The sequence below is a fragment of the Phoenix dactylifera genome, unplaced genomic scaffold (assembly GCF_009389715.1).
Source record: "Phoenix dactylifera cultivar Barhee BC4 unplaced genomic scaffold, palm_55x_up_171113_PBpolish2nd_filt_p 000803F, whole genome shotgun sequence".
NCBI classification, from domain to species: domain Eukaryota; kingdom Viridiplantae; phylum Streptophyta; class Magnoliopsida; order Arecales; family Arecaceae; genus Phoenix; species Phoenix dactylifera.
The window spans coordinates 171,809-197,905 of NW_024068170.1; the positions used below are offsets into that span (position 1 = coordinate 171,809).

The following is a 26,097-nucleotide window of genomic DNA, read 5'->3' on the forward strand; positions in this document are numbered from 1 at the left end:
TATACTTAAAGCAAGTCTTGCAATATAAGGAGGTTCATTAAAATCTATCAAGGTATGAGATACTGAATATCTAAAGCTCCCCCTCAAAAGATGCATTCTTCTTTAATCATTCTTTTCTATTATTGAATTTCAGATTTTAGTGATAAACGTGAATAAAACTGAAATTCTATGATATCGAGAATGTAGAGTAATCTAGTATTATTCAAAATTTGTAGCAATTACTCTTTCTAATCCTTCAAGAACAAGTTATGCTTTTTCTTAATCTTTGAGAAAATGTATAGAAATATTAATCAGAAAATGATTCATTTGAAACTCAGTTTCTTTCAAAAGCATTTACATTTTCTTTCTTTTAGAATCATTTGAGTGAGCCGAAATATTTCTAGCTTTAAGATCATTTACTCTATATACATATTCTGATGGGAGTCTTTAAGAATGTAGGAGAGAAAAACATATAGATTATCATTGAGGTATATATATTAATAGAACTCAATTTCTTAATGTTGCCCAAGGTGACAAGCCAAGAGGGGGGGGGTGAATTGGTTTCTTCTAAATTTTGGTGCTTTAAACGTTTTCTTAATTAAGTGCGGTGGATGCTTCCTTAAACTATTTGAATGATTTAAACTAGTGCAAAGATAGAAGATGATGCAAGAATAAACGTAAGCACAAGCACAACACAAACACAACAATATATAGTGGTTCGGTGCTCTCCTTAGCACCTACGTCCACTTCCCAAGCGTCCCCTTGGGAATTCACTATAATCCCGCGGATTACAGTTGGATTGTTTTCCGGGCTCACAATCCAAAAACCTTTGTTGGTTTTACGGGCTCACCAACGAACCTATACACTTTGGTTTTCCGGGTTCACCAAAAACCTTTGTTGGTTTTACGGGCTCATCAACGAACCTATACACTTTGGTTTTCCGGGTTCACCAAAAACCTTTGTTGGTTTTGCGGGCTCACCAACGAACCTTTACAAAGTGTTTAATAAATAAAAAGAAAAAATTCAAACTCCTAAATGAGCATATAAAACAATATGAACTATAAAGAAGAGTTAGAAAGTATTTATCGCTTTGAAGTCGCTTTGCTCTTCTTTGTCAAGGATGCTTCACTCTTCAAGGGAGGATGGAGCTCTTGATGACTCTTTGAATCTGCTCAACCCCTTTCTTTTGACTCTTGAATGAAGCACTTGGATGAAGCTTGCCTTGCTAGGGTTCTCTCTTGAATGCACTTGATGTATTTTCCCAAAAGCTTGCTTCCTCTAATGAATACTCCCTCTTAAATACTTCTCCAACCTCCAAATAGTCCTTTCTGATCGTTGGATTGAAGAAACTAGCCGTTTATAGCCGTTGGGAGTCCAAAAAGCATTTCTGCACAACTAGCCGTTATGTTCAGCCCGTGTTTGGGTCGGCTCAACCTGTCCTTGGGTCGACCCAACCTTCACTTGGGTCGACTCAAACATTCCTTGGGTCGACCCTCTCAGAAAACACAGAAACTTGAAATTCAGCCTTCCTTCCCTTGGGTCGACCCAACCTTTCTTTGGGTCGACTCAACCTTGGGTCAGCTCAAACTTTTCTTGGGTCGACTCAACCTTGGGTCAGCTCAAACTTTTCTTGGGTCGACCCAACTTTCAGAAAATTCAGAATCTTGAATTTCAGCCTTTCTTCATTTGGGTCGACTCAACCTTTCTTTGGGTCGACTCAAGGCTTACTTGGGTCGACTCAACTTCTTCTTGGGTCGACCCTCTCAGTAAATCCAGAGAACCATTTTCTGAGTTGTTTGAGGATCTTGATGTTTGGGTCGACTCATGTTTTCCTTGGGTCGACCCAACTCACTGTTCATCTGTGCCATTTTTGCAGAAGTGTGCCAAATGATTTCTTGATGTGCCGGGGTCGACCTAATCATCCTTTGGGTCGACTCAATCCACACTTTGCTGCATCTCAAGGTTAGATTCATTCAAATGAACAAAGACATGTCTCTATATCAATTCATACAAATATACTGAGAGTAATGAACTTATAAATGAAGTATCAATTTAACTTATAGCATACTCTAGATAATTGCTTGTTAATCATCAAAATAACACTATCATCCTCAATCTCCCCCTTTTTGATGATTACAAAATAAAGAGTATAAGCCTATTGATACTTGTCTTTAAAATCAGTTTATAAAAGGGATTAAATTGCTGAATTTCAGCTTTTCATATACACTTGTGAAATCTCCCCTTATATCATTCAAAAGTTGCCAATTTGACTTTTTGAATGGCTCCCCCTTTCATTTATAATTCATTAACAATGAAACTTCAAAAATTTGAGATAAAATATGAGTTTCAGGTTATGTATCGGGGTGCGAGAGGTGCGTGCCAAATTCTGAATTTGTATGTGCCAAATTCTGAATTGTGATAGAAATTTTTTGATTTAAACAGTTTCATTGTTACAAATTGCTCCCCCTTAGATGTATAAGCTTTCTTATATGATTTTCAATTTGTTTTATAAATTATTTCTCTTTCTTTCTTTACTTCTCCTCTTATTACTCTTTCTTTACTTCTCCCCCTTTTTGTTATTCTATTTACTCTAAAGATATCTTTACTTCTCCCTTTACTTCTCCCCCTATTACTCTTTCTTTACTTCTCCCCTTATTTCTCTTTCTTTACTTCTCCTTTCTTTACTTCTTCTCTTTTTGTTACTTTATTTACTCTAATTTATTTACTCTAAAGATATCTTTACTTCTCCCCTAAAGATATCTTTACTTCTCCCCTAATACTCTTTCCTTACTTCTCCCCCTTTTTGTTATCATCAAAAAAGATACATGGGAAAAGATGCAAAAAAAAAAATAACAAACTTCAAACTTCATTGATCAAAATAGGAACATTTTAGTACATTCATGCCAAGAACAAAAGCACAATGTTCCTTAATCAAAGTTTAAGATACATGATAAACACAAAATAAATATGAGAACTAGATACATATCCTAGGCTTTAAAGAAAGATCGTGAGACTCTCCCGGATAGCTTGACTACGGCTCTCTTGGGTCCCATTTCTCCAAGATCTTGAAGTATTCTACTATTTGGAGATGATTAGAGAAGATTTGAGAGTGGGGAATAGGGTTTTCGGAAGAGGACAAAGGGTAAACAGTGCCCTAGATATGCTCTCAGGTCCCCTTTTAACAGTGGGGTCCCGACGTTGGGTCGACTCAAGATTTTTCTTGGGTCGACTCAACGTTGGGTCGACCCTGTTCTGGGTTGGGTCGACCCAAGTGCATAATTTTCCTTTTCTCTTCCTTTTTGCTTCTAAAAATTTTTCTTGCTTCCAATCCTTATAAATTCTTTCTGGGACAATGATACATGAGTAAGAAATCTATAGATAACAAGTTTGACTCATGTTTCATGGATTTTTAGAAATTGGAGGAATGTATCATGAGACTACTGGCTCCCTTTTATATTTCTTCAATAAAAAGGATCACATATACCCAATTCTCTCCTTAGCGTGCAGAATCTATCTTCACTCAAGGGTTTTGTGAATATGTCGGCTAATTATTTTTCAGTACATATATGCTCAATACATATGTTTCCATTTTGCACATGATCCCTAATAAAATGATATCTTAATTCTATGTGTTTGGCTTTAGGAATGAGATATTAAGGATGTAAGCTAGAAGTGATCTCTAAATGTAGATTTCAAAGATATTTTTCAAATCAAGTGTAGATGGAATCTTTTTCAAGTTATTTCAAGGAGTATCAAGAATAATATTCAAAGAAGGCACGAATGAAAACTCAACATCTTTATATATATATATATATTAAGTATATAACAAGATGAGAGCAATCTAATTAATTTTCAGAGTATAGTATAAGAGCAAATAAAGATCAAAACTTATATACTCGAAAAACATAAGATTATGTTGAATCCTTAATTCTTAATGACTTCAAAGTTCTTTCATGATATAAAAGTATTGGAGCATAGATACCAAAATATGAATTTATGCAATGTAGGATATAAAATTCAAGGCTTTGAAAGTTCTTTTAGAGTTCTCTTAAAAACTTTCTTTTACTCCTTTAAAGATCATAGCATCAAAATCAATTAAAATGAATTGGCTCAGGATTGAAACACCAAAGTGCAAGCCAATAAGAACTCATAAGTAGATTCCAAGATAAATTTTCAAAACTAAGACAGATGGAATCCTTTTCAATTAAATTTTCAGAAATAAATGATTTACCGATGAATACAGATGAAAATCCAACTTTCAAAAGATATTCAATGAAGCACAAAGTTTAATACCACTTTACATTTAGTATTCTTTGTCTCATCTTTAGATGCGAATTTATATGATTAAGTTCTATATGATCTCTCCCTCTGAAATTTTTTTTCTCCCCCTTAATTAATCATTCCATTTGAGAGTTTTAGAATTTGTTCAATAAAATTGTCAATCTCGAAAATATATTTTATTTTCATAAGACTCAAGGTTTGAGATAAGACAACCTTTATAGAACTCATCTCAAGGTATAAACTTATTATATAATTAAAGCAAGTCTTGCAATATAAGGAGGTTCATCAAAATCAATCCATAAAATTCAAGGTATGCATCAAATTAAAGTAACTTTAGGATAAGATACTGAATATCTAAAGCTCTCCCTTAAAAGATGCATTCTTCTTTAATTATTCTTATCTTTTGTTGAATTTCAGATTTTAATGATAAACGTGAATAAAACTGAAACTTTATGATATCAAGAATGTAGAGTGATCTAGAATTATTCAAAATTTATAGCAATCACTCTTTTTAATCTTTTAAGAACAAGTTATGCTTCCTCTTAATCTTTGAGAAAATGTACTGAAATATTAATCAGAAAATAATTCATTTGAAGCTCAAATTCTTTCAAAAGCATTTACATTTTCTTTCTTTTAAGAATCATTTGAGTGAGCTGAAATATTTCTAAACTTAAGATCATTCACTCTTTTAATAATATATATATACATATATATTTTGATAGAAGTCTTTAATAATGTAGGAGAGGAAAAAAAAAATTAATTTCTTAGTCATAGTTTTTCAGCAATGTATATATGAAGCACCATAAATCTTTTTAATATCAAAATAATATCATATGTTTAGAACCATTTATTTGCAATCAAGATCATTGAAAAACACATCATTTAGACCAATTTCAGTACACTTATAAGATAAAAAATGATATGTTTCATATGCGTATCGGAGCAACCAACCAAGGTATCCAAAGTAATTCTATTTTTCTTAAACCGTAAATTTCATCTAGAAATCATATTGAGTTATTCCCCAAAATGATGCAATCATTGAAGTATATAATGAAAGTTACAAAAATGCAACGATAGAAGCATTTTTAAATTAAATTTAAGCTTTTATCCTTAAGGTGTGTTTTCAAGTGATCGAAACTTCATTTGGCTTTTCACAAGCTTTTTATATACTTTCATTTATCTTGTCATTCATTTCCTCATTTTTGAATTTCTTCCTTTAACCACTCAGTGAATATTCTAATCTTCATTTCTTTTGATTTTACTTTTCTATGCTCTATACTCTATTTGCTCCATATCCGGTGGAGTTGGAAGGGGCACGAGGTACTACTACTAGCCTCCCTCTTGTGCCGTCCCTAATATGCCCTACACCGAATAGTTGGGTCAAATAGTGCCGGGTACTACCACTAGCCTCCCCATTAGCACCATCCCTATGATGAGCAATATAGAAGGGTTAAAATGTTCACTTCAAACTTTTTATGTAATTAATTACAGATTTTATCTCTTCCAAAAGGAATGTTCATATTAGTCTCACAAATGTGCCAAATATATTATGCTTGTTTTGCTTTTCCTAAAGATTGGAGTATTCCCTTGAATAATTGTTCATTTTTTTTTCTTTATCTCTCTTTCTTTTTATTATTTCAAGTAATTACATGAAAGAGCAGAATAAAAAATTAATCTAATATGCTGCATATAAATATATACCATGCAAACAGCATTTTCATTATGCCCAATGATTCATAGCTTATCACAAGTTATTTTGAATTAGAGGTTTGAGGCATAAGCTTGTGTATTTCATGGTTATGCATTATATAGAAAAAGGTAGTTTAATCACACCATGAAACAATTATTACTAGCATGAGAATGAAGCATGATATCAAGATGATCAACAATTAAAGGTTTAATCATGCAACCATATAATTTCACACTATTGATTTTGCTCAACTAACTCGCAAGAGAAGAGTTTAGATTACCAGTGCATTTAGCATTCTTCAAGCCAAATACCTTTTAGATTCTTTACACCCTTGGCTGAAGAAAATCTCTCTCTTTTTTTTGTTTGCAAGGGAATGTTTATTGTATCTTTCATCGATGTGTCCTTCAAGTTGAAATTTCTTGCTCATAAATTCTGTATCATTAGCAAAATCTTTTTCTTTTCTTGAAGGCAATTCATTAGGTTCTCTAGGATACAAAAATATTCATACAACATATTTCTTAACTAGATGACTCAACATGAGACATGACAATAATTGAATTTGAGTCACTTTACTCAAGAGATTGCCTAAGTATAAGCAAGCACAAGTCACTTGAACTAAAGAGATAACTTCATTAAGTAAAATGGTTCAAGGACAAGCATGTGAGGCAATAGAAAGATTCATTAAAGTTAAATCAAATTTTTTTTTTGTTTTCAGAATCAATTTAACTTAGATTCTATTTGCATAAGATAATTATCAATAAGACGTGCTAGCTAAGTTTTAATCAAATTATCTTAAACAGTTGTTTCTATCAAGATTCAGATTGTTACATAGAATCAAAATGATAAACTATATTCTTAATAAGGGATCTAGTTTTAATAAGAATAGTATGAATTGATATTTCTACAACTAGTATCTTTTCATTGAATTTTCAATATACATTGCTTGAAGAGTGATATCCAAAGAATATTTGTTTTATCAGATTTGACATTATTTTTATAAGAACATATCAAGCATGACATGTATGACTGAAAAATATAAAAGATATACAATATATCATTTTCTATTTTTCAGAAGATCAAAAGGAGTTTTCTAATAGAAACCATATGTATGACAAGCAATGATGATAGCCTTTAACAGAAATCATTTAAGTAGATGACTATCATACAACATTGTCTTTTTCATTTCTTCAAGGATTCTATCAACCCTATTTTATTTATGGTGTTCTTGGTGTAGAAACAATTGTATTCAATATTATTTTCTGTGCACAACTTAATAAGAAATTGGTTTTCAAAACTATGCCATGATACAATTTTATTTTCATAGTTTGCAAACCTTTTTTCATTTGAAACCTTTTGTAAGTTTGTGCCAAAGCAGAAAATATTTTAATTTAAGTGCCAAGAATAAAACCAACATTAGCTTTGAGAAATCATCCATAATTACAAAATTAGAGAGCTTATCTCCTAGGTTCACAATCCTAGAGATCCAAATAAGTTCTTATGGAGAATTTCCAACGGCTAAAAGGTGGAAACAATATTTTCAAATTTAGAAATGATTCTAGTTTATTTTTCTAGATGACATACATAGCAAACTTTGACCTTGCAAAAATTAATCTAAGTGAACCAATGACAAGGTCTTTTGAGATTAAGTCCATACTAGTATGAGTTGATTTTATATGCCAAAAGTGGTTTCTTTAATCTTGGTATTCATAGTGCATATATTTAAAGACATACCAAGTATACATTCTCATGTCTATGATCAATAAGATAATACCATTGATAAAAACTCTCAATCAAGTAGATAGAGAATTCATAGAGTTATTCTTAATAAATTGATTAATCATTTAGCAACTTATCCAGCAGTAAGTAAGGCATACTATAAAATGAAGTGATTTGATTATATTTTTAAAAATATTACCTATATCACAAAATTGATTAATACCTCCAATTTATGTTTTAATTAGATACTAAGGCAAAGAGAATGATGAGATGCAAGGATTACTAATTTCATTATTCTTTTCATTTCAATTATTTTTCTAAAGTATATTTTAAGTTTCATTCTTTAATATATGTCTAGAGCACCCAATTTCTAAATTAGCATTTTTTGTTAGAGCCTTGAGTGCTAGACACACCTACAGAAAATATTCAGATTTTCAACTTAGAAACCCAAGCTCTTTTGGGTCCTTGTAGGTTAGCTATTATTGTTCCTTTTGGAACCCATATTTCTTAATGGCTATTTTGTCCATAGGCTTGCAGAATTTAGGATTATAAGGAATGTATTTCTGCATACTCTTATTAAATTTAACAAACATTGATTTAATATAAGTGGATGATGGATTTTTAATTTTCTGTTTTTGTTCATTTGGTTCATTAGATAAATTAGAATCCGTTTTAGGATAGATAGTGGAGGATTTAACACATATATCATTAAGGGTTTTTTGTGTGTACCAAGATTGATATCCTAATCCAGCCTTTTCAAATTCAGCTCTTTGATTATTTATCATTAAGTTCAGTTTTTCAGAGCTGATAGTAAATTTTTCAACTATAGGCTTAAATTTGTTAACTTCTTTAGTTAGCCTTTCATTGTCTTCTGAAAGTAATTTATTATTTTTCTGAGTTATATTATAGCTTTCAGCAAGAGATAGATTTTTCTGATTTAGCTTTTTATTCTTTAAACTAAGCTTCTTATATTCTAAGTATAAATCAGAAAAAGCATCATGAAGTTCATCAAATGTAAAATCAGATTGAGCTTCAGTATGTACTTGATTTTTGAATGAGAAATCACTTTGTGTTCGAGTACATACCTCATCTTCATGTGCTCCAAAGCATAGATTTTCAGTTTCAGTTTGATGCTCTTCTTCTTCGGAACTAGTTTCAAATTCACTAGAAACGTTAGTGCATTCATATTTAACTTCAAGCATATTCCATATTTCCTTAGCAGTTATGCAAACAGATATGCTATTAAGTTCACTATCATCCAATGCACAATATAGAATATTCATGGCTTTTGCATTTTGCTGAGCCCTTTCTTTATCATGATTAGTGTTTGTGTGTAGCCCATTGACTATGATACTCCATAAATCGTAGTCATGTGCTTGAATGAAAATGCGCATGCGTGCTTCCAATATGTGTAGTTTATACCATCAAATAGTGGAGGTCTATCAATTAATTGTCCCTCACTCATAGAATATCCCACTTGGGTTGTCATGATCTTTAACTCTTGATTGTGAGATCAATGAGTACTATTAGAGCACCTTGCTCTGATACCACTTGTTGCCCAAGGTGACAAGCCAGGAGGGGGGGGGGTGAATTGGTTTCTTCTAAATTTTGGTGCTTTAAACGTTTTCTTAATTAAGTGCGGTGGATGCTTCCTTAAACTATTTGAATGATTTAAACTAGTGCAAAGATAGAAGATGATGCAAGAATAAACGTAAGCACAAGCACAACACAAACACAACAATATATAGTGGTTCGGTGCTCTCCTTAGCACCTACGTCCACTCTCCAAGCGTCCCCTTGGAAATTCACTATAATCCCGCGGATTACAGTTGGATTGTTTTCCGGGCTCATAATCCAAAAACCTTTGTTGGTTTACGGGCTCACCAACGAACCTATACACTTTGGTTTTCCGGGTTCACCAAAAACCTTTGTTGGTTTTACGGGCTCACCAACGAACCTATACACTTTGGTTTTCCGGGTTCACCAAAAACCTTTGTTGGTTTTGCGGGCTCACCAACGAACCTTTACAAAGTGTTTAATAAATAAAAAGAAAAGATTCAAACTCCTAAATGAGCATATAAAACAATATGAACTACAAAGAAGAGTTAGAAAGTATTTATCACTTTGAAGTCGCTTTGCTCTTCTTTGTCAAGGATGCTTCACTCTTCAAGGGAGGATGGAGCTCTTGATGACTCTTTGAATCTGCTCAACCCCTTTCTTTTGACTCTTGAATGAAGCACTTGGATGAAGCTTGCCTTGCTAGGGTTTCTCTCTTGAATGCACTTGATGTATTTTCCCAAAAGCTTGCTTCCTCTAATGAATACTCCCTCTTAAATACTTCTCCAACCTCCAAATAGTCCTTTCTGATCGTTGGATTGAAGAAACTAGCCGTTTATAGGCCGTTGGGAGTCCAAAAAGCATTTCTGCACAACTAGCCGTTATGTTCAGCCCGGTTTGGGTCGGCTCAACCTGTCCTTGGGTCGACCCAACCTTCACTTGGGTCGACTCAAACATTCCTTGGGTCGACCCTCTCAGAAAACACAGAAACTTGAAATTCAGCCTTCCTTCCCTTGGGTCGACCCAACCTTTCTTTGGGTCGACTCAACCTTGGGTCAGCTCAAACTTTTCTTGGGTCGACTCAACCTTGGGTCAGCTCAAACTTTTCTTGGGTCGACCCAACTTTCAGAAAATTCAGAATCTTGAATTTCAGCCTTTCTTCATTTGGGTCGACTCAACCTTTCTTTGGGTCGACTCAAGGCTTACTTGGGTCGACTCAACTTCTTCTTGGGTCGACCCTCTCAGTAAATCCAGAGAACTATTTTCTGAGTTGTTTGAGGATCTTGATGTTTGGGTCGACTCATGTTTTCCTTGGGTCGACCCAACTCACTGTTCATCTGTGCCATTTTTGCAGAAGTGTGCCAAATGATTTCTTGATGTGCCGGGGTCGACCTAATCATCCTTGGGTCGACTCAATCCACACTTTGCTGCATCTCAAGGTTAGATTCATTCAAATGAACAAAGACATGTCTCTATATCAATTCATACAAATATACTGAGAGTAATGAACTTATAAATGAAGTATCAATTTAACTTATAGCATACTCTAGATAATTGCTTGTTAATCATCAAAATAACACTATCATCCTCACTTAATCACAGTTTTTGAGCAATGTATACATGAAACACAATAAATCTTTTTAATATCAAAAATAAAATCATATATTTAGAAATTTTTGTTTGCAATCAAGATCATCGAAAGACACATCATTTGGACCAATATTGGTACACTCTAAAGATAAGTAATGATATGTTTCGGATGCGTATCGGAGCAATCAACCAAGGCATCAAAATTAATTCTATTTTTCTTTCATTAAGATTTTATTTAGAAATCATATTGAGTTTAAGCTTTTATATAAAATTAGATTCTGAATTTCATAAAGATTTTCAATAGAGGCTTTCAAAGTCATAATTGAGATATGTATCTTCCACATTGTAGCTCATCTTAAATCATTATGATTGAAAACACATATTTCAATAACATTAGAGCACTTTCAGAATCTTTATATTTAATATTGAGTTTCGATACACGATGGAGGATATTTTAACAAGTGTTAGGACATTATGTATCAAAGTTAGGCAAGTAGAAAGATAGATCAAGATCAATTCATTTTGCCTAAATAGAAATATCCTTCTCTTCTTCTTTTTGTACATCTATTTAACTTTCAAAGATAAACGTGAATGACCAAACTGAAATAACAAGCATGTCAATGGTCAAAATCAATTCTTTTCAAATAAACTCTCCCTATTTAAACATACTCTTGCATTGATTTCAACCTTATTGTGTGTTTTCAAGTGATTAAAAATTTGACTTGATTCTTTTTATATACTTTCACTTGCTTTGTCTTTCATTTTTACTTTCTTATGCTCAATACTCTATTTGCTCCCTATCCGGTGGAGTTGGAAGGGGCACGAGGTACTACCAATAGCCTCCCTCTTGTGCCGTCCCTAATATGCCCTACACCGAATAGTTGGGTCACATAGTGCCGGGTACTACCAGTAGCCTCCCCATTGGCACCATCCCTATGATGAGCAATATAGAAAGGTTAAACTATTTACTTTAAACTCTCCCTCTATTTAAGTGTAATTCATTACGGATTTTATCCTTCCAAAAGAATGCTCACACAAGTGCTGAATATATTATGCTTGTTTTGCTTTTTCTTAAGATTGGAGTATTTGCCTTTACTTAGATTTTACTTCTCTTGAATAATATCCATTATCTTTTCTTTATCTCTCTTTCTCTTTGTTATTCTCAAGTAATTTACTTGAAAGAGCAGAATAAAGAAATAATCAAATGTATCATATAGAGGTATATCATGCAAACAACATTTTCATTATGCTCAAGAATTCATAGCTTCTCACAAGTCATTTTAAATCAAAAATTTTAAGCATAAACTTGTGTAGTTCATGGTTATGACATAGGCAAAGATATATTTTAGTTTGGGCAAACCATGAAACAATTTCTAAAAGCATAAGTCAATCAATACATATATAGACATGATATCAAGAAATTAATAGTTAAAGACTTTAATCATGCCATAGTAAGATTTAAGTTAATGACTTTGCTCAGCTAATTTATGAGAGAGGTATCTAAAATTACCTAATCATTCTGCATTCTTCAAGTCAAATACCTACTAGATTTCTTATGTGTAACCTTTTGGCTGAAGAAAGTCCTCTCTCTTGTTTGCATGTGAATGTTTATTGTACCTTTTATGGAGGTGTCCTTCAACTTGGAATCTCTCATTTTCTTGCTCAAGGATCCTGCAAGCTCCTTTTCTTTCTTAAAAGAAAGTCATTAGTTTCTTCAAGATACAAAACATTCATCCACCATATTTTTAACTAGATGACTCAATATAAGATATGATACTAGTTGAATGTTGAGTCACTTTACTCAAGAGATTTCCTAAGTATAAGCAAGCACATATCACTTGAACTAAAGAGATGGTTTCATTAACCAATATGGTTTAAGTACAAGCATGTGAGACAATAGAAAGATTTATTAAGATCACATCAATTTCTTATTTTTAATATCAATTTAGCTTAGATTCTATTTGCTTAAGATAATTGTCAATAAGGCATGCTAGCTAAGTTTTGATCAAATTGCCTTAAACAATTGTTTCTATCAAAATTCAGATTATGATTCATTTGTTATCAATAAATTATGATTCATTAGAGTTAGATTGAAGTCTTGCACAAGGGCACATAATGATCACACAATCTGGTCTATTAGGTATATGATAAAATAATTATTCTATCATGCTTTTAATGCTTGTTCCAAATCACAAATTGCTTTATCATATTTGTAATGAATGTTTTCAAATAAGGTGGTTATTTTACATAGATTTCCTTTTTTTTTAAATGAAATAACCACATAGGAGTGTATTCTACACATTCATTTGTCAGAATATAAAGCTCATAAAGCAAGCAAATGATAATGGTGATCTTTTACTTCTAATCATGCAAGAATTTCATCAAGATCTTTTCTTGATTTAGTCTTTTAGTAGTTATCAATTTTTCTTCATTAAGTGCATTTCTAAAGAACTCAATTTGGTTCTAATTATTAACAAGTTTTCAGATTGTTATATGTAAAAGATTAACCATATACATATATAATTTGATTTTAGTATTTTGATAATAAATCATTAGTCTCATAAAGAATAAACTGAATTGATATTTCTTCAACTAGAATCTTTTCATTCTATACGCATTGCTTGATGAATGATATCCAAGGATAGAAATATCTTTATCAGATTTGGCATTATTTTCAAAAGAACATATCAAGCATAACGTGTATGACTGAAAAATATGAAAGATATGCAATGGTTTCATTTTCCATTTTTCAGAAGATCAAAAGGAGTTTTCATCAAAAATTGATCTAATAGAAATCATATGTATGACAAGCAGTGATGATAGCTTTTAAAATGACTATCATACACAATTGTCTTTTTCATTTCTTCAAGAATTCTATTAACCCTATTTTACTTATGGTGTTCTTGGTGCAGAAACAATTGCATTCAATATTATTTTCTGTGCACAACTTAATACACAATTGGTTTTCAACACTATGCCATGATACTTCTTTATTTTCATAGTTTGCAAACCTTTTTCATTTGATCCCTTTTTGTGAGTTTGTGCTAATGCAGAAAATATTTCAATTTAAGTGTCAAGAACAAAACCAATGTAAGCTGTTGAAAACTTAGTGTTGGAAACAACATCTTTAGATTTAGAAATTGGTTTTTGTTTGTTTCCTTAGTTAATATGCATAGCAAACTTTGACCTTGTAGAAGATAATCTAAGTAAACCAATGACAAAGTCTTTTGAAATTAAATCCATACTCGCATGAGTTGATATTATATGCCAAAGATGGTTTCTTTAATCTTGGTATTTATAGTGCATATATTCAAAGGCATACCAAGTACACATTTTCATATCTATGATCAATAAACAATAATGCCATGAATAAAAGCTCTCAATCAAGCATATAGAGAATTCATAGAGTTATTCTTAATAAATTGATTAATCATCTAGCAACTTATCCAACAATAAGTAAAGTATAATATAGAAAGATGGAGAAATTTGAAGTTATTTCTTCTATTTTAATTATTTTTCTTGTTTACATTTAAGTTCCATTCTTCAACATGTGTCTAGAATACCCATTGTTCAGATAATATCTTTTATTAGAACCTTGGAGAGCTAGACACACCTACTGAAAAATAATCAGATTTTCAACTTAGGAACCCAAACTCTTTTGGGTCCTTGCAGGTTAGCTATTATTGTTCCTTTTGGAACCCATATTTTCTTAATAGCTATTTTGTCCATAGGCCTGTAGATTTTAGGATTACAAGATGTGTATTTCTGCATATTCTTGTTAAATTTAACAGTCATAGATTTAACATAAGTAGATGATGAATTTTTAATTTTCTGATTTTGTTCATTAGGTTCATTGAATTTATGAAAAACTATTTCAGGATGAGCAAAAGGGATTTTAATTAACTTTTGTTCATCATATTTATAAAAATCTGTTTTAGGATAGGCAATGGAGGATTTAACAACTGTATTCTTGAAAGATTTTTGGATGTACCATGGTTGATATCCCAATCTAACTTTGTCAAATTCAGCTCTTTGATTATTTATCATTAGGTTCAATTTTTCAGAGCTGAAAGTAAATCTTTCAATAATAGGTTTTAATTTGTCAACTTCTTTAGTTAATCTTCTGTTATCTTCTGAAAGTAATTCATTACTTTTCTTAAGTTTATCATGGCTTTCGGTGAGAAGTTGATTTCTTTGATTTAGTTCTTTATTTTCTTTAATTAAGATTTCAGTTTTATTAGTTAGTTTCAGTTGTTCATCTATTAGGATTTGATTTTCATTCTTTAAGTTCTTGTTCTTACAAATAAGTTTCTTATATTCTAAATACAAATCAGAAAAGACATCGTGAAGTTCATTAAATGTAAAAGTGCTTTCAATTTCAGCACGTACCTCATGTGCCACGAAGCATGGATGATACTGCTCTTCTTTTACACATGATGTTTCAGATTTGTTAGTGCATTCATATTTGTCTTCAAGCATATTCCATATTTCTTTAGCAGTCATGCAAGAAGATATGCAATTAAACTCATTCCTATCTAATGCACAATATAATAGGTTCATGGCTTTTGAATTTTGTTGAACCATTTTCTCATTATGACTAGTGTTTGTGTGTGTTCCATTGACTATAATACTCCATAGATTATAATCAAGTGATTGTATAAAAATGCGCATGCGTGCTTTCCAATGTGTATAGTTTATGCCATTAAATAGTGGAGGTGTATCAATTAATTGTCCTTCTCCTAGAAAACTATCTATTTGAGTTATCATGATCTTTGGCTCTTGATCGTGAGATCAATAATTAATCTTAGAGCACCTGCTCTGATACCACTTGTTGCCCAGTAGATACAACCCAAGAGGGGGGTGAATTGGGTCTTTTAAAACTTTTAGACTACTTCTAAAACTTTTCAATTAATTATGCTAAGTTGTATAGATGCACAGTGAAATTTAAACTTAGCAACAGTTTGATGTATAGAATGTGACTTGATTGAATATGCTTGCAACTAAAGGATGCGCGGATAAGAGTTAAGCAAGTAATTTATCTAAGTAAGTAAGTGAGTAAGTTAGACAATGACAAGAGGCATTACAAACACAACAAACATATAGTGGTTCGGTGCACCCCAGCACCTACATCCACTCCCCAAGACCTCTTGGGAATTTTACTATAATCCTACAGATTACAGCCGGTTGTTTTACAAGCTCACAACCCAACTTGTTGTTTTGCGAGATAACAACGAACTCGGTCGGTTTTCACAGGCTTACCGACTAGAACCAACCGATTGTTTTTCCTGGTTCACAATCAAACCCAGTTGGTTTTCCCACAGGCTCACCAACCACAACCTTACAACGATTGTTTTTCGGGTTCACAATCAACCCAGTTGATTTTTCCAAAGGCTCACCAACCACAACCTAACACCGTTGGTTTTCCCTTTGGCTCACCAACAAACCTTAACCCCTTGATTCAATCCCTTGATTGAATCAAGTTACAAGATATTAAAACAAAGGTTAAAACAGATCAAAGCTTCTTAAACAAGCAAATGTAACAATATAAACAAATAGAGTAAAGAGAAGCCCTCAAACGAGTTTTGAAGATGAGGGAGCTCGGCTTCTTCTTTACTTGACCCTCTTCTGATTTGGCACGAAGTAGAGGATCTCCGAGGCAGCACACGGATGGAGAGGAAGCTTTGGGATTCACTTGGATGCTCTTCTTCTCTCTATTTCGCTTTGGATGGCCCTTTTGTGCTTATGGAGGATTTTCCTTGTAATCTCTTTGAGATCTCTTCTCTAAATGTTCTCTCCCACTTCCATCCTTTCTTTCCTAGCTCTCCTCTTGATTTTATAGCTTTAGATGTCGTGGAAACAGAAATCTAGCCGTTAGAGACAAAAATAGAGCCGTTATGCACAGTCTGCAACTCCTGACAAAGCTTCCGTTGGGATCGGAGTCGACTCGCGCGATCTGGAGTCGACTGGCCTGTTGCAGGAGTCGACTTGTGCTTTTCTGGAGACGGCTCGGCAACTGTTCAAAATTCGAATTAAAGTGCTGTCTCGACTGGGAGTCGACTCGACTTGTCCCGGAGTCGACTCCCCAAAGTCTGGAGCTGACCTGGCACTCTTGGAGTCGGCTCATCCCAAGGAATCCATGGATGCATTTTTCAACTTTGCTCACTCGAGTCGACTCGGAAATTCTGGGAGTCGACTCGGTGCTCAGAGTCCGAACTCCCGAGCTTCTGTCTTTTGGCTCATGCTGTCTCGGAGTCGACTCGAACTGTCTCGGAGTCGACTCGGCCCTCAGTATCCAAAAAACGGTCTTCTGTCTTTTGGGGTCGCGCTGTCTTGGAGTCGACTCGGACTTTGCGGGAGTCGACTCGGCTCTCAGTGTCTGAAATTGTCTCTCTGACTTTTTGCTTGTTTTCCTCTGGGAGTCGACTCTAGCTTCCTTAGGAGTCGACCTGCCAGCCATCGGAGTCGACTCGAGTTCTTCAGGAGTCGACTCGGCTCTCAGAGTCCAAAATAGCCTCTCTGTGTTTCTGTCTTGTTACTCCCTGGAGTCGACTCGTACTATCCAGGAGTCGACTCGAGGACTATTCTTTTGGATTTTCCTTTGAATTTGCTCGTCCAACTTGAGTCCTTTGAACTTGAAACTTGGGCCAATGAAGTGTAACTTTCTTCCAACTTTTCTTGAGAGCTTTGGAGGCCTTCTTGTGTTCTTCCAACTTGCTATGTTCCTTGCAAAATAAATATCTTTCTCCTTGCAACACAAACATTAGTATTTATACTTCCAGGTTTTTGTGATCATCAAAATCAATCTTTAAATCAATCTTTGGGTCATCAAATTTATTCTTGGATTAACATGCAAATTGGCTACAAGCCTAATAAGCATTTAAATAGAAATTCACAAAAGCAATTTGGGAATAATCCATCTTCAGTTGGCATGAAATGTCTACCCTAATCTAAGGTGGTAGCACACCGCATCTTCCTTAAGCATGGACTATCTTATATTTACTTAGTGATCATGAAGAACAGTTGTATAAACTACCCATTGTAAAATCACAGAAATTAAACATGAAATAAAAGAAGATATTCATTAAAAACAATAAGTTCATACAACTTCAAGAATATAAAATAAAATCTAAAACCCGTGTTCCTTTGTTAGGGTTGCATCCAACCCTGGAGAGGAGATCAGCCTTCCATGAAGTCGTGGGTGACAGCAGCAGTGGCACAGCAGCGGGCTCCCATTTCTTCATTCTCTTCCTTCGACGACTCCCCTCTTATCATTTCATTTCTTTTCTCTTTTTTTTTTTTTTTGTGGGAAGTAATTCCCAGAATATCCCAAACTATTATCTCTCCCTTTACTTCTTCTTCTTCCTGTGGGATTTGGCCTCCGAGAGATGATGGGAGCAGCCCCCGGTGCGGGAAGAGGGAATGCCCCCCGGTGGGGGGAGAAGGATGCCCTTCTCGGTTCACACCTGGGCCTTTTATAGGCTGCAACTCCCCCTCTATTCCTGGTTGAGAGGAGATGAGGATGAATCACGGAGAATACGCGGGAGGTTACAGGGACTGGAGGTTACAGGGACTGGAGCTTATCCGGGAGAAGATTGGGATGATGAGAACGGACACTGGGAGAATCTGTGGACGATGGAGCAGGGGAGATGAAATCATCCGTGGAGGGAAGAGGCCTTGAATCGCGGACGGGAGGGAAGACACGCGGAGGAAACGCCTGAAGCTGCTTCGCGGAGACGTGGACGGCTTGATTCTCTGGATCCATGGTCGTGAAGCTCGCGATTGGAAGATCCAAATCCTGTTCCGCGGAAGCAGGGGATAAGGAAAAAGTGTTCTTTTGTGATGCTCGGGATGATGACCTGATCCGTGATGACGTGAAGATACAGATACTGGGAAGAGAATGGAATGAAGGAGCTGGGAGGTAAGATCGGATCCTGAGTTCGGTGGGAACAGGGGATTCGGAGAACGAAGCAAGGCTGGAATTGTGTGCGTGGATATGGATGAAACGAATCCGGAAGAAAAGGATCACGGGATAAGCCTTCATCCGGCTGGGAGCAGATCTTTGGATGATGCGGACTGATGGATTACGAATGGGATGCTGGGAATTTGGCTGAGAGGTGATAGAAACAGGGGAGATGAATATGTTGGGATTTGGGTTCATCCAGATGGGGCTCTGTTTCATGGAAGGAGCTTTGGATGCGGAACTGTGAATGGTATGCAAACGGGATGGAGATACGATGGGAGTTTGGGACTTCGTTAACGGGATCTGGGATGGCTGGGGGATGATTCGGAAGCATGGGAGAAACACACGGACGCTGGGATGAAAATGGAGTTGATCCTGAACGAGAGGATCTGGGAGGATCAAAGCTAATCCGGAGGACTCCTTTGACTGGGAACAGGGGAGATGGGTTTTAGTTGGGAACGTGATTCGTGGAAGCTTTGGAATGTTGGGACATTTGGGAATCCAGCTGGGATCAGTCCGGAAGAAGAGGGAATGAATTCATGAGCTGGGGACGATCCTTCACGGATGGAATGGAGTTTGGATTCGGAAGTTGGGAGGAAGCGAAAGAAGCTGGGAAGAACTTACGGACAACTGGGAGGAAATGCCGGAGTGCGTGATGCGTGGGAGGAATCCATCACGGGTGAGGATGGATCATAACAGGATGAAGGGAGTTCTTTGGACGAGCTCTGTTCGTTGGACACAGGTGATCCCATGCGAATGCAGAGCAAGGGAGATAATTCGTGGATTTGATTTGGCTTAGTTGGGAAGATGGGAATTGAACTGTTTGAAGCAGAGGAATTAATCCTATTCGGCTGGGAAGATGTCCATTCGAGACCATTTGTGTGAAACCCAAGCTTTGAACCGAACTGGGCCCGGTCCACTTGACCGGCCCAGCCACCAGTTCCGGCCTCACGTGCGTTGCACATGAGGGCACACAGTGAGGAGGTGGAGGGGATCCATCCCGAAGAAGCCGGGATCCCCTGTTTTAGGGCATTCTCCTCCTCCCCTTTGAGACCATTCGAGGTAGAGCCGCCACACCTGAGTTCTTCCTCCTCAGGCTGCCGGCAGAGAGAGAGAGAGAGCGAAAGAGAGAGGGAGATAGAGGGCTTTGGGTCTTCTTCGGTACAAGGGGTCTTCTTCTTCCTTACCGCCGGAGAGGAAGAAAGCCGCCGGACTTTCGTCGGGGCTGAGGTAAGGCCTTCTCCTCCTCTCTTGGTGATTAGCCATGATGTGTTGAGGTTTTGGAGCCGGCCAATCGCCGGAAACTTGGGTCCAAAAATCGGTCGGCCGAGTGCTCCGCCACTGGCCTTGTTCACCGCCGGGAGTGGCCGGGCTTGCTCCGCCACTCCTGCCGCTGTCAGAGCCGGCCACCACGGCCGCCCTTGGGCCCGACCGAGAGGGAAGAAGAAGGGGGCAGGGGGGTCACGGATCCCCTGTTTCGCCGAAGGGGAAGGAAGAAAGAAGTCGGGGGAAGTTTCTGGAGAAGAAGAGAAGAAAAGAAAAAGAAAAGGAAAGGAAAGAAAAGAAAAAAAAAAGAAAAGAAGGAAAAAGAAAAAAAAAAGAGAAAAGAAAGAAAAAAAAAAGAAAAAAAAGAAAAGAAGAAGGAAAAAGAAAAAAAATGAATAAAGAGAGTGGGTGGTTTACGGGTATGAACCCGAACTCAGGGTGCTAGGCACTTCTGTAGGATCAGCCATGGGAGAATATTAAAATTTAAGTTTTTGTATACATATATTGTGATGGATTTTAAAAGAAGAATATGATTTTTGGATATTAGGTTCTGCGACGGATTTACGGAATTAATTGGATTTATTGAGGATCGCGTTCGCAAGTAAGTGATGTAACCTCTTTCCTAGATTTATCGGCAAAGTAAATATCTGTTTTACGAATCGAATTATTTATGATTTCGAATTTGATGCATGGATTATATGTGTATTTTAGAATATTATATGATTATGATTGAACGTATTTGCTTCTGATTTGAATTGTGTTTAATTGCTCCGACATTGTATCTTTTGGCTTGGAACACTAAACATAATGTAAGAAAAGATTATGACTTGAAATAGATTCAGACTTGCAGTCGGGCTATGTTGAGGACCCTGCCAATGGGGGCTAATACATTGGTACCGCAAGAAGAATAGTCGGTGATATGACCCTACCACAGGGAACATGTGGTCATAGTTCCTGGCTGTTGAGTTGAATCTGATAAATTGAAAGAAATTAAGATATGAACGACATTTGGTTTTGACATTGTATGTTTCTTTTATATATAACTGAAATGTGAAATAGAGAACAAGCTGAACTGTCGACCTGGCTATGTTGAGGACCCCGCCAATGGGGGCAGATACGTTGGCAATTGACTGTCCTGAAGGACTCACCGCAAGAAGATTAGTCGGTGTTGATGACCCTGCCACAGGAAACATGTGGTCATAGTCCAGGATCGACATGATAAATTGAATATGTAAAAGAATCTTTTGAATTTAAGAAATATTTGACTTATACTTTGGAACTGCATATTTATTTATTTTCCACATATTATTGCTTGATTTATCTAGCTAGAGTGTTCATTACTTACTGGGCTGTCTAGCTCATTATACCCTCTCTTGTTGTTTTACAGATTTCAAGAACTAGTCTATTGGGGATTCAAATTGGGAGAGCGACTAGAAGGATTGTGGCACAAGTTATCTTAGATTAGGGTTATTTAAGTTGATTTGTTATTATGGACATTTATTATGATTGGTGGACTTTTATTATTTTAAGAACTAGGTTTCTGCATGTTGGTAAATGATTATTCCGCTGCATATTTAGACTTGTGAGACATTATGACTTGAGTTAGTCAATGGAATAAGATTCCAATTTATTCTCTTAAATTATTTTGGAAATTCATAATTGAGGTGTTTGGTTTAGATGCCTTGCATGCTTGTGGGGAGAGTTTCCTACGGGTGTGCGGCGGTTGGCGCGACCCCCGGCCCGCGATCTCGGGACGGGGGCGTGACAACTTAAGTGGTATCAGAGCGTAGGTTGATAAAATCTAAGACAAAGAATCTGACATAAGATGAGTGTAGGTGGATAAACACTAAGGGCATTGGACGTGAATCCATGTCAATTGCATTGTAAGCTACTTTCAAGATTTTCTATTAAGCCTTGTGATATATTATGTATGAGAAGGTTACTAGGAAATTATGATTGAATTTACTTATGAGGTTTGATACATTATGGAAGGTTGGGCAATCTATGAATCAAGTTATAATTAGTTAGATGTGGATCTAAATTAAGTGCAAAAGGATTGGCCATAGAATATTATCATGCATTATGATTATTTATTATTTAAGTGAACTTGTAAACTCAAAAGTTGATATGGAGGTATACTATGATTTTGCTTAATTTTGAAGATAATTTTTTTTGAGGCAAATTAAGATCCATTTATATAAAGTTGTTTAAGATTTGGGCTATGAAACCTTTTTACAGTGCTTGATTAAATATTCTTCGAGGATTGAAAACTGTATGTGGATCATGTATGAAACTCCTGTGTAGATGGAGAATATATTTGGGATAAAATTCTAGAATTTATTCTTTGGCTTTACCGAGAATTTGAAATTTTAGATCTTTTCAAATTACAATATAGATTGGGATTTTGATTGGAAGTAATTTAGTAAATTATGAGAATACTGGTTGTTTAAATTATTTTAAGATGATCAACGATATTAACTCTATGATTGGAAAATATTTTCTGATGGGTTTCCTTGTTAAGGAGAATTTCGTTGTCAAAGAAAAGAATAGTGTTTTTGATTTTGACTGGATATTATCATGTTATTAATAGGTTCTTCTATCTGTTGTAAAAAGAGAGAGAGAGAGAGAGAGAGAGAAATCTGGCATCCCAAGTCTAGGATTAATGGTTTCTGCATTAGCTGATCTTGGATTTGGAATGTTTTAGCATAGATCTCTTTTCTCTTAAATTTGTAGCTTATGCTTTTGACAGAATTAAGAAATAATTATCAATCTTGAAGAAATAATTTTATTGGAGATTGTAAATTATTCATCTCTGTGGATTATTATTAATTTAAATTATCGTCTTTGGATCCAAATAATAGATCTTGTTCCTGTCTATCAGAGACTATGTGATGTATATAAAACTTCAATTCAAAGTTTGGATTTAAGCCGATCTAGGGTCTTTTGTCAATATTGTTGCGGTTGCTGATAAAAATCTAGATTTGCATAAAGAATTTGTATTTTAGAGGCTTACATGGTTATGATGAAGGATCTTTGATAAATGCTAAAGATCTCGATGAAGAAAACGTTAGGAGGGATGGTTGAGTTGGTTTTACTCATTTGTATTGATTTAACGCCTTCTAATTTGGACGAGCATTGAGAGAATTCTTCTGGTTGATTTTACGTGGAGTTTGACTTAGAATCCTCTAGTTGAACTGATAAGAGAATTAAGATTCAATTAATTTTGACCCGAGGGTGAATCTAGACGGATGGCTGGAGGTAAAGTAGGGGACGAGAATCAAAGATTTCTTTTTAGGCTTTACGTGGAAATTGAAATTTTGGATCTCTTTAGTTCATAATACAAAATAGTATTTTGATCAAAAAATTATTAGTGAATCCAAAGAATTTTGGTAGTTTGAATCAGAGTGCGCAACGAAAGCGTAGTGGTCTGAACTATTTTTCTAAGTTGGTCAGAAGTATTATTCCTTTAATTCGGCAAGTTTTAATAACAAAAGACTTGATTTGATTTTGAATTTTTGGATGTCGCTGCACTATCTTAGGTTCTCTAATTTTATGTCATGCTAAGGAAATGATTAACATCTTGAGACTAGAATTAATAGATCATCGATTTTGATTTTGGATCTGGAATATTTTGGTGTAGACCTATTTCCTCCTAAATCTGAAGCTTGTACTTCTTCAATTAATATCAACCCTCTATTTGAAAGAACTTGAGGTTGTCAAGTGACTTTGATGAATATTCCACTAGGGGTGGATTAGAGTTATTTATAACCTAATCTAGTGATAGATCGATTAATCAAGAGTAGTTGATATTTTGACAAAGAAACTTGATGTTCTTATTCAAAATTAAGACGTTGATTTTTTATTTATGAGAGAAAGAAGTTTGATTTACATCATCTATAAAAGAACCAAATCTGGAGGTATTGGACCTTATTCTTATGATAAGATGAAATTATATTGATAAGTAGAACTATTGGAAGACTGAGGTTAGTCTTCTAGTAGAGAAGAATGTTGTTGGTTCTATGAATAATCTGAAGGTAGCTATGTAATTTTCATCAGTGGGGTTTTCTATTGTTGACAATTCCTGGGAGAATCTTGGGCATCTTAAATTTAGTATTAACAGATTGATGGTTACTTGGTTGGACTTAGATCTGGAAAGTTTTAACATGGATCTCCTATTCCTAATTCTAACATTGTTAATCTGGCTATTTGAAAGGGCTTGAGGTTTTATAAGACAAAGGTTGATCATTATATCATGGAAAAAAAAAATGAGGAGCATTTGATACTAAAGCTTTCTCCTACTTACATTTAACCCATTAAATTTCTATGTAGAATTAATAAAGAGCAATTAATTTCTTCGAAAAAAGAATTATGGCATTTTAATCCAAGGATGGAAGGTTAGTCTTAATTCTGAAAGAGATCAAAAAAAAAAAAAAAATCTTGCTATGAATCATATATGGAAAGGATTAAGTTTTGAGATGCCATGATTTTGCCAAAATCTTGTGAGCTTGCATTTCGAGATGGGGATTGTTTAGGAGCTCGGGAATGATATGATGTTTCCATATTTTCATAATTTGAAACTTTAAGTGAGTTAATTTCGAGGACGAAATTATTTTAAGGGGGGAAGAATGTGAAACCCAAGCTTTGAACCGAACTGGGCCCGGTCCACTTGACCGGCCCAGCCACCAGTTCCGGCCTCACGTGCGTTGCACATGAGGGCACACAGTGAGGAGGTGGAGGGGATCCATCCCGAAGAAGCCGGGATCCCCTGTTTTAGGGCATTCTCCTCCTCCCCTTTGAGACCATTCGAGGTAGAGCCGCCACACCTGAGTTCTTCCTCCTCAGGCTGCCGGCAGAGAGAGAGAGAGAGCGAAAGAGAGAGGGAGATAGAGGGCTTTGGGTCTTCTTCGGTACGAGGGGTCTTCTTCTTCCTTACCGCCGGAGAGGAAGAAAGCCGCCGGACTTTCGTCGGGGCTGAGGTAAGGCCTTCTCCTCCTCTCTTGGTGATTAGCCATGATGTGTTGAGGTTTTGGAGCCGGCCAATCACCGGAAACTTGGGTCCAAAAATCGGTCGGCCGAGTGCTCCGCCACTGGCCTTGTTCACCGCTGGGAGTGGCCGGGCTTGCTCCGCCACCTCCTGCCGCTGTCAGAGCCGGCCACCACGGCCGCCCTTAGGCCCGACCGAGAGGGAAGAAGAAGGGGGCAGGGGGGTCACGGATCCCCTGTTTCGCCGAAGGGGAAGGAAGAAAGAAGTCGGGGGAAGTTTCTGGAGAAGAAGAGAAGAAAAGAAAAAGAAAAGGAAAGAAAAGAAAAGAAAAAAAAAGAAAAGAAGGAAAAAGAAAAAAAAAGAGAAAAGAAAGAAAAAAAAAAGAAAAAAAAAGAAAAGAAGAAGGAAAAAGAAAAAAAATGAATAAAGAGAGTGGGTGGTTTACGGGTATGAACCCGAACTCAGGGTGCTAGGCACTTCTGTAGGATCAGCCATGGGAGAATATTAAAATTTAAGTTTTTGTATTCATATATTGTGATGGATTTTAAAAGAAGAATATGATTTTTGGATATTAGGTTCTGCGACGGATTTACGGAATTAATTGGATTTATTGAGGACCGCGTTCGCAAGTAAGTGATGTAACCTCTTTCCTAGATTTATCGGCAAAGTAAATATCTGTTTTACGAATCGAATTATTTATGATTTCGAATTTGATGCATGGATTATATGTGTATTTTAGAATATTATATGATTATGATTGAACGTATTTGCTTCTGATTTGAATTGTGTTTAATTGCTCCGACATTGTATCTTTTGGCTTGGAACACTAAACATAATGTAAGAAAAGATTATGACTTGAAATAGATTCAGACTTGTAGTCGGGCTATGTTGAGGACCCTGCCAATGGGGGCTAATACATTGGTACCGCAAGAAGAATAGTCGGTGATATGACCCTACCACAGGGAACATGTGGTCATAGTTCCTGGCTGTTGAGTTGAATCTGATAAATTGAAAGAAATTAAGATATGAACGACATTTGGTTTTGACATTGTATGTTTCTTTTATATATAACTGA

General features: G+C 35.6%; 1 long non-coding RNA gene across 1 annotated transcript; it reads left to right on the top strand.

Moving 5' to 3' along the window:
- The first annotated feature begins 19,653 nt into the window (after positions 1–19,653).
- On the top strand, positions 19,654–25,335 carry LOC120107235. The gene is made up of 3 exons (XR_005509131.1): positions 19,654–20,002; positions 20,586–23,785; positions 23,823–25,335. It is a non-coding gene; the product is annotated as an uncharacterized LOC120107235 (long non-coding RNA).
- Positions 25,336–26,097: the final 762 nt, after the last annotated feature.